Source organism: Vidua macroura, chromosome 2 (assembly GCF_024509145.1).
Source record: "Vidua macroura isolate BioBank_ID:100142 chromosome 2, ASM2450914v1, whole genome shotgun sequence".
Classification (NCBI taxonomy): domain Eukaryota; kingdom Metazoa; phylum Chordata; class Aves; order Passeriformes; family Viduidae; genus Vidua; species Vidua macroura.
The window spans coordinates 52621152-52632797 of record NC_071572.1 but is presented as its reverse complement, the minus strand read 5'-3'; the positions used below and the strand labels follow the sequence as shown (position 1 = coordinate 52632797).

The window sequence follows — 11646 nt, the reverse complement described above, 5'->3', positions numbered from 1 at the left end:
TTTTACATGTCAATCTTATAGCCACTCCCAAGTTCTTCCTGAAATTTCTGTAGCAATCACCCCACCTTTGCAATACTATTTGTCCCAGAACGCTGTACCCACTTCTGTTATGTTCCCATAGGTTGCTGTGATCCATGTCACTCCCCTGCTGTCTGTCTCCATTGGGCGAGGGGGATTTTCCACCCCTGTCTGCCCGCCCCCTATTTAACCCAATGCTTTCTTTGTCCATTCGCCATTTTGCCCTCGCGCCGTCTGGGAACGGCCGCTCCAGCCATCGCTGCGGCCATGCGGGAAATAAAATTTCTCAGGCAAGCAGAGCAAAGTGTTCCTTCTCTCGTCCCTTTGCTTCCTCTCAGCGTAAGGATACGAAAGCTGTGTACCCATGCCAGAGCGCTCAGCCCTAGAGTGCCCGTGCATGCAGCAGCTTCAGTTTTGCCAAAAGGCAGTGCTAGCTGGGCTTCCCAGCTGCCTGAGACTGGAGCGAAGAGCAAAAGCCATGAAAGATGAAAGAGAAGAGAAAGAGAAAGAGAAAGAGAAAGAGAAAGAGAAAGAGAAAGAGAAAGAGAGAAACAGAGACAGTCACCACTCTAGAATTCAGCATTATCTCAGCTGCTTTCAAACCCAGGTGTAGTCAAATCTGCCTTGCAGCCCTGTCCTTTAATCTGTTCTGGTCTGCTGGGGCCCTTTTCCAGGTGAGATTGTGCTGATTTCAGCACCAAAGTCCTGTGCCTACATTTCACACAGAGCCAGAATGTTCCCAGCTGTCCCTTACTGCCAACCACCCTCATTACAGTGGTGGTCAGCGCTGATTTTCCAATGCTCACACACCTCACAGTGCAGTTCAAGAAGGCTCAGGGTTGCAGGGGGGAACAGAGCACTGTGCCACCTATGGCTGAGCTTGCTCTGTTCCCCACCACCTCCAAACTGATTGTTTTGAGCCAGTCAACCTCTCCTCCAGTCTCCCACAATGAGGAACATTTGATACAGTCTACTTACTTTAGATGGCAAATTTCGGACAAGATAGATTACGTCTTTTAAGAGTCCATTTTATTGTGAAGGAATTCTATGCAACTAATGCAAATCTAGGGTATTAATCTGACTTCAGGTTCTGTCATGGTGTTTATTCACAGAGGCAGATGCAGATGAAGAGGTCTCGGTATAGCAAACTGTTAATGATTCTTAGAAAGGCTATGGGTTTTTTTGAGGAAGTATAATTAAATGAGGACTTTGATGTCAGGTGCATCTTTGAGCAAAGTATCTTTTGCTGTTATTAAGAATGATGAGGAGGAGATCTACAGCTTCAGCCTGTCTCTGATTGAACAGGTAGGAGTGGAGGCATGACATGCTTTAGGATGTTAATTCTTCCTTCATATTTATGTCAAATCAAGTTAGGAAGATACTATAAAAATGTCTTTTCTCTGTCAGATACTGATTTGGTATGTTCCAGGAAATTAGGTCTTATTCTTTTAAATTACCTGTGTGCCCATGACTATGAATTTCACAAAGTCATTTTCAAAGGAAATAGAAAATGCTATCAACATTTAATTTCTGGATCATTTATTGTATTTTGCCTTATGGAAAGAATGTAACAAAAGAAAATTTCACATTTGAGATGGATGTGGAGATGTTCTCTGACAGTTGCTTTGTACCTTTGTTATGTGATGCTGGATTCTAACTACTTTATTTACCTAAAATACAGATATATAAGCTTTGCTAGTCAGCTTGAAAATTAATGAAGAAAAGTAAGCCCATCTAGATGATAGTGATGATTCATTTTACTTCTCTTTGATGCCTATGTTAATAGATATATCTCACCCTGGAGGTATGTATTTCTCTGACATGACTATGAAGAAAATCTGTCATGACTTACTTGGATTTAAATGCTTAGCCGTTAGACATCAGAATTTAGGTGGGATAAATTTCACATTGTGTGAGGTGAAAATTAACAAAAAAAAAGACATTAAACCACCAAATTTGTCATTTTAAATTATACATATATGATATTGTATGTACCTATTATAGTGTGTATATAGAATGGTATATATAAATTTATAAATAAGTTTCTATTGTATATATAGTTTGCAGTTAATGACTAGAAAGATTCATTTATTAGCTGTTATTATTTAGGAAGATAAATAGATTTCTTTTGCATAATTATTCAGGTGAAAATGTAGCTAAATTCTTGCAATACTCCTTGCTCTAAAACAATTGCATGGGTGATGATACAGCAGTTGGCACAACAGTTCCACCAGCATCACACCTGTCCAATAGAAGCGGTGGCTTTAAAATACATTTTTTTTTCAGTTGTGATTAGTCACAGTCACTCTCAATCAGTTCACATTTTTCATTGGAGAAAGCTGATCTCTAGAAAGAGACTACTGAGCAGACTGTCTGTGTACTAACAGATATACATACTAATTAATATGGTAAGAGGTTACCTCTACAAACACAACAGAGCACAGAAAGACAATAGCAGGAAGGGGAGCTCAAATAATACTCTGCTCTCATTACTGATAACCAGGACAAAACAACCTTTGTTTAGCAAGATGCTGGTTTTCAGCCAAGAGTCTGATAAGAAGCAGAACCTCCAAAGTGGGATAGTGTTTTTTATCATGCCAGTGTTCTCTCTTACACAGCTGTCTCAGTCACAAAACTTCCTCCTGGGAAGGTATTAGGACATTCATGCATAGGATTGAGGGATAAAATCTGATGGAACATAACTGTTTAACTATGCTGAGGTGAGAGGCAGCTGTCATGTCTTAGAAGGGATCATAAACCATCAAAGATCCCTGAAGTGCCTCCAGACTCATTTTTGGGGCCTTTCAACCAGAGGACTGCACATGATCCACAGTGTTGCAATAGACAGTGTAAAACTCCCTCCTCAGGGGAGGTACCTGGGCATTCCCACTTGAACATTAACCCATTGAACTTTGTGGTTTGGGAGCTTCCTCCATGCCTGATGGATCAAGAGTGTGATCAATGGATAAAGAAATTGCAACAAACAAGTCTTGTTGCTGGATCCACAGGTGACAGCTTTGCTTCCTGCTCTTATCCTTTCTTTCTCTTTTTGTTTCTTTTCCTTATATATTTTCTTAAGTGATGCCTTTATACTTTTATATAGATAAAAACCAAAACAGTTACCTATCCCCTTTCCAATGCAACCAAATTCTCCTAAAACAAACCTGCTGTACAAATACATATATATAAACACCAGTAATTCAGTATAATTTCACTTTAATCTACCCCAAGGGATCTATTATTGACAAGAACCTCAGTTGCTTCATCTTCAGCAACAGGTGGTAACAAGGCCACATAGTGGCTGAGTGGTGAATGTTTCAGCAGTGCACATAACTTAATATGGGATGTTTTGAGGAGGAATGAAAGGAAGGAAAAATGGATTTAAGCGATTTGGGGAGGAGCAAGAATGGATAAATAAATGAGTAAGGGGGTAAAAAGCCTGGTCATGTGTCAATAGTTTGATGTTCAGTACATGTGTATCTATATCTATATCTATATCTATATCTATATCTATATATCTATATGTATATCCATGTGTATATATGAATTTTTACCCTGGAGAAAAGAATGTGGGTGTGACCTAATCACAGCCTTCCAGTACTTGAAGGGAGCTTACAACAAAGACAGAGATGGACTATTTGCAGGAGCCAAGGGACAATAGATTCAAACTAAAATAGAGTAGCTTTAGACTAGATATTAGAAGGAAATTTTTTTGCTGTGAGCATGCTAAGGCACTGGAACAGGTTGTCCAGAGAAGCTGTGGATGCTCCACCCCTGGAAGTGTTCAAGGCCAAGTTAGATGGGGCTTTGAGCTTACTCTGGCCTAGTGAAAGGTGTCCCCACCCATAGCAGAGGGTTTGGAACTAGGTGATCTACAAGCTCCCTTCCAACCCAAACCATTCTATGATACCATGATATATGTGGTGAACATGTCTGACCTATATGCATGTGCCTACTGGCTGTATATGCTCAGCTTTGCTGCAGGTTGCACCTTGGAGCACAGAGCTGCAGCAGCCTCACCTCTGTCAGGCTGTTGGATCTAGCCCAGTGTTTTTCTCTTATGATGCCCTCTTACTTACATATGTGTCTTTGAAGGTGAGCTCTGCTCCACATCTGACTGCTCAGATATGACCAGGTGAATGCACAGATACACTTTAATAAGAAAATATCCAGGTAAGTGCCCACAGCTGTGGGTACTTCCCGAGTGGATCCACTGTTCTTTTGTAGAACTTAGGGTATGCAGTATTTAATCTGTTTTCTACATGAATAAAGTGAGGATGACGCATAATGAGGCATCACTCAGCCTTTCTGAAATGTTAACAACATTGCCCTATGTTGTATTTCCATTTGTTTTACAAAAATAACATCTTAGCTTTCCTATCACTTTTTACAACTAAGAGCAAATACTGCATTTTCTGTCCTTGGGATAATCCTTTCCTCATGCCACTTCTATGCTCTTTTCACATTTTAAAATTCAAAATAGAGTGTTCCAAAAATGCAGTAAAATATTTATTATTCAGATTTTAAAGTATCATGTGAATTAATTAATTTAAATTTATTTCAAGTAGCATATGTCTCTTGAGCCATTGAAAACACAGAAATTCTTCCATATATATTAAAGTTTCTCAAAAGTCTAAGGAAAATAATGCATCAAATACAAAAAAATTCCATAATTATTGCTGGTAGCTTTTAGTTACTGTAATTTATGATTAATAATACTGGATGTCTCCTACATATTTATAGTAGCCAATATTATTTCAGCACTTATGAATAATAAAAATAGGCATGTTTCCCATATGACTGATATTAATTCATTACTACTCTTGTTAAAATAAGAGTTAAGAACTCAGAAAGCTAATTGTGATTTATTTTTCTGTGTTAAGTGAACATGCAGGGATATGGCAGTTATTGCTTTAAGCTTTTAAAGTTTACAGACGTTAAGTAGAATAACAAATATTTTATACAAGTTAAATAATTTGTGGGCAGAAAATATGCTTTATTCAATTTTTCCTTCTACTGAAATAGCCTCCTCTCTCCCTTCTTCAGTTCAGTCTTTTTCTTTCTTTTACTGCTCTCACACTGAATGGAATATGGAGGTGAGAAGGAAGTTGCGGAAGGAAGAAAGGAAGTTGCGGAAGGAAGGAAGGAAGTTGTGGAAGGAAGTTGTGGAAGAAGTTGCGGAAGGAAGTTGCGGAAGTTGTGGAAATTGCAGTAGGAAGGAAGGAAGTTGCGGTAGGAAGGAAGGAAGTTGCGGAAGGAAGGAAGGAAGGAAGGAAGGAAGGAAGTTGTGGAAGGAAGGAAGTTGCGGAAGGAAGTTGCGGAAGGAAGTTGCGGAAGGAAGTTGCGGAAGGAAGTTGCGGAAGGAAGGAAGTTGCGGAAGGAAGTTGCGGAAGGAAGTTGCGGAAGGAAGTTGCGGAAGGAAGTTGCGGAAGGAAGTTGCGGAAGGAAGTTGCGGAAGGAAGTTGCGGAAGTTGCGGAAGTTGCGGAAGTTGCGGAAGTTGCGGAAGGAAGGAAGGAAGGAAGGAAGGAAGGAAGGAAGGAAGGAAGGAAGGAAGGAAGGAGACAAAAAGTAGGAAAATAAGAGCTTTCAACAATGTATAAACCAGGTGGTTATTACTTATACTATTGTTAATATTATTCATTATTTTTTCCATTTAAATAATCTTATTAGGAAGCCATGACTGCCATTATTCTTGGTTATTTCTTGAGAGATCCTAACTGCTTTTGGGATCTGACATAAAATTTTGTATTTCTTTCTCCATCTCATGCAGCTCAGAAGGCATGGAATGTGAATTCCATGGTTATTGCCAATGGAGAAAAGACACTCATGAATGAAGCAGTGCACTGTTAGAAAGTGAATTTACATTCAGGAACAATCCTCACTGTTATAAACACAAATAACTGATATTCTTTAAAAAAAAGAGAGAGCGAGAGTGACAGGAGGGCAGTATTTCTTAGTGTTTCTAAGCAAATCCAGAGCAAATAGATTATAAGAGATTTAAGCAGGAATTTACAAACTGTGGAATTCACAGTCACTAAATATTTCACATTTTTATGGTTTGCAGCTGTGTTTAAATAAATCTATCTAATTATATTGAAGGCTGCATTGTAATCACAGGCTAATCCCATTTGCCTGCCCAGAACATGATAACAACGAGCTTGACTGAGTTAAGATTTAAAAATGGAGAGGATTTTGGATTTATCCTAAGGTTCTCATCTTCCCTCCTTCCTTCCTTCCTTCCTTCCTTCCTTCCTTCCTTCCTTCCTTCCTTCCTTCCGCAACTTCCGCAACTTCCGCAACTTCCGCAACTTCCGCAACTTCCGCAACTTCCGCAACTTCCTTCCATTTTTTTTTGCTTGCTTTGTTTTGTTGTTTTGTTTTTTTTTTCCTAAATATGATTGACTTTCTGCTTCAAAAGAATAATGTTTATGACCTTAAACCCAAAGTAAGAAAGACAGATATGTCAATTCTTGACACTTTCCCACAAAGACCAGACCATCTGGACATTCTGTGTTTGTAACAGGTGCTTCTGGGACTTAGAGCCTAATTCTGGCCCAGATTCTGTTCTGTATGGTTGACTCCATTACTGTGTGCAACTGCACATTGCATTAATTGAAGGGACTCAGAAAGGCCAAGTATACTAATTAGTCAGTTGGTCATGCATAAAAGAGACTAGTGGCTTAGTGCCACTGAATGTTGAATGCACAGATGTACAGCACCATCAGCTTTTGCTCTCTGTGGTACTCTGCTAATCTCCAGCAGGTAGAGCAAAGATCTGTCTTAGTCCAGGTTTTCAGTCTCCTGGAAACAACAACATAAATTTCATATCCACTTGGGAGAGAAAATCATAAGTTTGAATGACCTAAAAAAGAAGCTACATCAGCATAAAATTGTCAGAATGGCAAAAGTGCCAGATGGGCCAAATACGACAGTTAGGTTTCTATGTTCCAGTCTGAGTTTTAGGTTTATCCTGCAGCAACTGGCATCTGAAATACAAGCTGTAAAATGGGTGTGATTTTGATTTTATAAGCTAATTTTTGAACTGTGCTGTTTTTCTTTACCTGTACTTGACATTTTTTGTAAGCCTAGCTATTTTGGGGTCAGAGTTTGATCAGAATTGTTAGCTAGTGTCACCTGGAAATTTAGGAAAATATCTGCTCTGCTACTCAATTCCACTGAGCAGTGGAACTAAATGTGGGCAGTGGGGGCATTCAAAAAAGTTGTGAGAGTGGTTTATAGTTCAGGTTTTTTGTAGATTATAGCAGGAACTCAAATCCTTTTCCTGTTTCTTTCACAGATGCTGTGTGTGTGCTGTTTTGCTGTAGCATCCAGTCAGAGTGGGTGTAATCAAAATGTTTGGATTGTTGTATTTTACTGTAATGTAAGATTTCTAGACTAAACCTTTATTTTTAAAAGAGTATTTTTTACTTTCTGATCAGAACAACCAGAATTAAGAACTGGTAAACTGAAAATCACAGTTTGCCTAGGCCACTATTTTCACTATTATATTAGGTTTTACACATATTGTCATGTTGAAATAATCCTCAGCAGCGTGCATTGCAATAATGTACTCTCATGGCCTTCAATTGTAGAGCTTGCTACAAAAATTTCTTACAATAGTAAGATCCAGCATTTGAAATATTATAAAAACTACTTTTAATCTCTACTTTAGTCATCTTAGGATCCTCATTCACTATAGAGAACTATCTATTTTCTATATTTCCCATGTACTTTGATAACTAAACAACAGTGTGATCAACTCCCTCAAGGGCAGAAAGGCCCTGCAGAGAAACTCCACAAATTAGAGGGAAGAGCAAATACCAACTGTACAATGTCCCACAAGGGCAAGTGACAGATTCCTCACCTTTGACAGGGTGTGAATAGACTGAGGAATGAGGAGCTGGCTGGAGGGCAACACTGCAGAAAGGGACTGGAGTGTCCTGATCAGTGGCAAGTTGAACATGCGTCAGCAGAGCCCTGGCAGCCAGTAGGGCCAACCCTGTCCTGGGTTGCATTAGACACAGCATCACCAGCCGGGCAAGGGAAGGGATTGTCTTGCTCTGCTGTGAGCTGGGGCGGCCTCACCTTGTATATTGGGTGCAGCTTTGGGTGCCACAATATAAGAAAGACATTGTGCTACTAGAGAACATCGAGAGTAGGGCCATGAGAACAGTGAAGAGCCTAGAGAGGAAGCCTTATAAGAAGTGTCTGAGGTCACTTGGCTTTTCATTCTTGGGGACACTGAGGGAAGACCTCATCAAAGTCTTCAACATCTTCATGAGGGGAAGCGCAGGGGCAGGTACCAATGTCTTCACTGTTGTGACCAGTGACAGGACTCAAGAAAACATCATGAAGCTGAGTTAAGATAAATTTTACATTCATTTCTAGTGGAGTAAATATTATTGGTGTAATTTCAGCTGCATTGTTTTAATCCAGTTCTGGAGTGCATTCATAAAATTCCCTCCTTTTCAAACCTCAGATTATTCTTTCTTTTACTATGTAAATTGAGGAAGAAATATGGCTTTAATCTTTGTCACTTGTTGAAATTGACAGCTTTTTCCTACTATTTATATTCCTAAATTATAAAAGAAGGGTACCTACATGTCAAAATACCAGTGTTACTTTAAACTTTATATTTTAATATGGAAACAACTACAAGAGCTACTGATTTATGAGAACTACCGTTTTTTTAATCACTATGACATTTTTAAAGAGGCGGAAAAAAATTAACTGAACTATAATATTCAGATAGATTTTGGTGATAAGCATGGAAGAAATAAGATTTAAATAGTTCTTGGGGACTTAAAGTGAGGTAAAAAGCCTGGAAAAGATATATGAACCCAAGATATTGATCTTGTTTGATATTATAGGTTTCAGTATTTCTCATCTGCATTGCCTATTTAATTTGTGTGAGCAGGCAGGGGAATCAAATATCCTGGAGAAAAGGATTCAGAAGGCTGATCATCCTGTAAGGTTTTCAGTGGGAATTGTATGTATTCATCTTCTGAGATTACTGAAAATTTTACATGTTATATTTCAGTCCACTACCTAATTAATATAAAGAACAGAGCTGAGGGACAGTACAAAGAGATGGTGTGATGTATGTAGTGATTTAAACAGAATTGCCAAATTTAATTGTAAGCTCACTGAACTTTTTTAATATCCTGAGCACATAGTGCTTGATTAAAAAAGCCCCACATATCAGTCGCTTTGATCGGATAACAAATATTGGAAACAGGTTTATACTTTATTTGGAATAAAGTATTCCTCTGTCCCTCAAAATTCATAAGGAGTAGACAAGTTACCATTGTAATTTAAGATTTTCATGTGTCTGAAGTAATTCATCCTCTTTTCAAACAGAGCAAAGTGATTGTCATAAAATACATGGATTGTGTTTGAGTTGGGAAAAAAAAAGTGTTGCCTGGAAGGCAATGAAGATTGCAAACACCCTACCATCATGCTCTTTTGTTATTTATTTCTCTCTTTTCATGTGCATTTGCTAAATATACTCAAATATTTGGAATTATGAATACTAATGCTAGTCTATTTTGAATAATATAGAGACCATATGTCATTTCATCTATGGAATTTCTTATAATTTAGAAATAACTACAGTTATCCCAAAGCTAGGAGCAAAAGCTCACTTTCAGTCTATGTCAGAAAACATTTCATGGCAGCCATTAATACCAATGGCAAAAAAAAAAAAAAAAAAAAAAAAAAAGCCAGATAGAAAATTATGTTTTGAATTAAGAGAGTGGATAGAGAAATAGTAAAATAATACTCATGAAAATAAAGACTGACTTGCTAGAGAACCCTAGCCATACAAATTCTAATGATTTACTTCATATGGACACAACTTATTTGATTACAGCTGCCTCTTAATGCTGTGTCATTGCTGTTATGCCTTTTGAAATTACATCATTGAGGATAGCCTCACTGACAGGTCTGCCATGAGCTGCCAGACGGCAAACTGATTCAAGGATAACACAACGGTAACTATTGTATGATTTCCTTATTTTATCATAATTTTTCTGCTGGATACTCCACAGATATAATATAGTTTTTCTGAATAGCTGGAATATGTGTTTTTATTTAGCTGTATGTATAAGTTATATGATTGAGCAGCATGTTAGCTAATTGTTTAATGTTTCTGAGTAAACACCAGGTATATATCCAAAACATACTTGATTTTACAATATTGTCCTTTATATTGAAATTAAACTAATAAAAATCCTACATAGTCTGTGCATTTGCTCCAATCCAAACAATATAACATTGTTGCAGCAGGGTGGAATAAGGAATAAACAACAATTAAAAGTGTTTATTGCTACCTTACCTCAGTTATAATCAAGTTTCTCAATAATGAGAAAGATTGACAAAGTTTTTAGACATTAAAAGGACTCCAAGAGGAAATAATATAATCAAGTTAGTAGTGTGAAATTTAATCTGCTGAACATACTTCAGCACATGCAAAAATATGCAGTGCTTGTCAAATGTCAGTATTGATTTACTATTATTTTTATTTTAGATTCAGTACTACATTTCTTTATTTACTTACTTACTTGTTATTTGTGGACACTTAACCTCGATTCTCTGTCCCATGGCAACTGCTTATGGAAGGTGGAATCACCTGGACCATAGCACAGCCCCTGAGTGGTGCAGCTAAGTGGGAAAGTGTCTGATTCAAAAGTATAAATATTCTTTGAGGAAAATCAGCAATGTATGGCTGCTGCTCCTACTCCTATTTGCCATCTCCTGTCTCGTGGCATGATTTAACCAAACTGGAAGAAGAATCTGGTCTTTCAAGAAAAGAATCAAAATTTTCAGCAAAATAACAAAGTTTTCATATTGAGAACAAAGCCCACTCTCAGGAGAATCTAAGTGTCCACAGACAGAACAAAGTCCTTTGGGAACAGAGTAAAATCCTTCAAAAGGAGCATAGGGATTCTTCAGAGGAAACAAAGAACCTTGAGAAACAGCAAAAGGCTTGACAACAAAATAAAGCCCTCAGAGAAGAGATTAAGTCTCTCAAAGGACAATAATGAACATTTGCATTGAAGGGAAAAGCTCTTCAACAGGAGATTTTAGCTTTATGAGAAAAACACAAAGCCTTCAAGGACTGGTTTGAAGCTCTTCAAGAGGACAACAAAGCCATTCAGGTGGAAGAAAAAGTTGTTTGTGAAGAAAAAATTCCCTCAGTGAGGAGAAATTTGCTCTGCAATAAGGAATTTGTCCCTTCAAATAAGAAAAAAGCCCTATGAGGTTAGGAGAAAGTTCTCCAAGAACAGCACAGAGACCTCCATGAATGGAATAAGATACTCCAAGGGAATGAACAATGCAATATAAGTAAAGAACCAAGTGCTTAGGGAGATTTTGTAGCAGGACTGAAGAGTTTAGTAAAAACAGCAATTTCTGTTGTTGGCCAAATATCAGCAAGTAATGGATGAAAAAAGGCATCAAGCAGCCTGTTAGGCTTAATGCAGAGGTCTTGAAGAAGTGCTGAAGCATGGATGTTGATATTTCAGATCCCTGAAGCCTAGTAAATTAATGTTGCAATACATAATGAATATCTATAGATGTCTCCTATATTGGGTTATTGAATATTGCAGAAAACAACTCTCTTATTT

General features: G+C 37.9%; 1 pseudogene; it reads left to right on the top strand.

The window, feature by feature from the left end:
- The first annotated feature begins 285 nt into the window (after window positions 1-285).
- LOC128803132 (uncharacterized) lies at window positions 286-11385 on the top strand (annotated as a pseudogene).
- The last annotated feature ends 261 nt before the right edge of the window (window positions 11386-11646 follow it).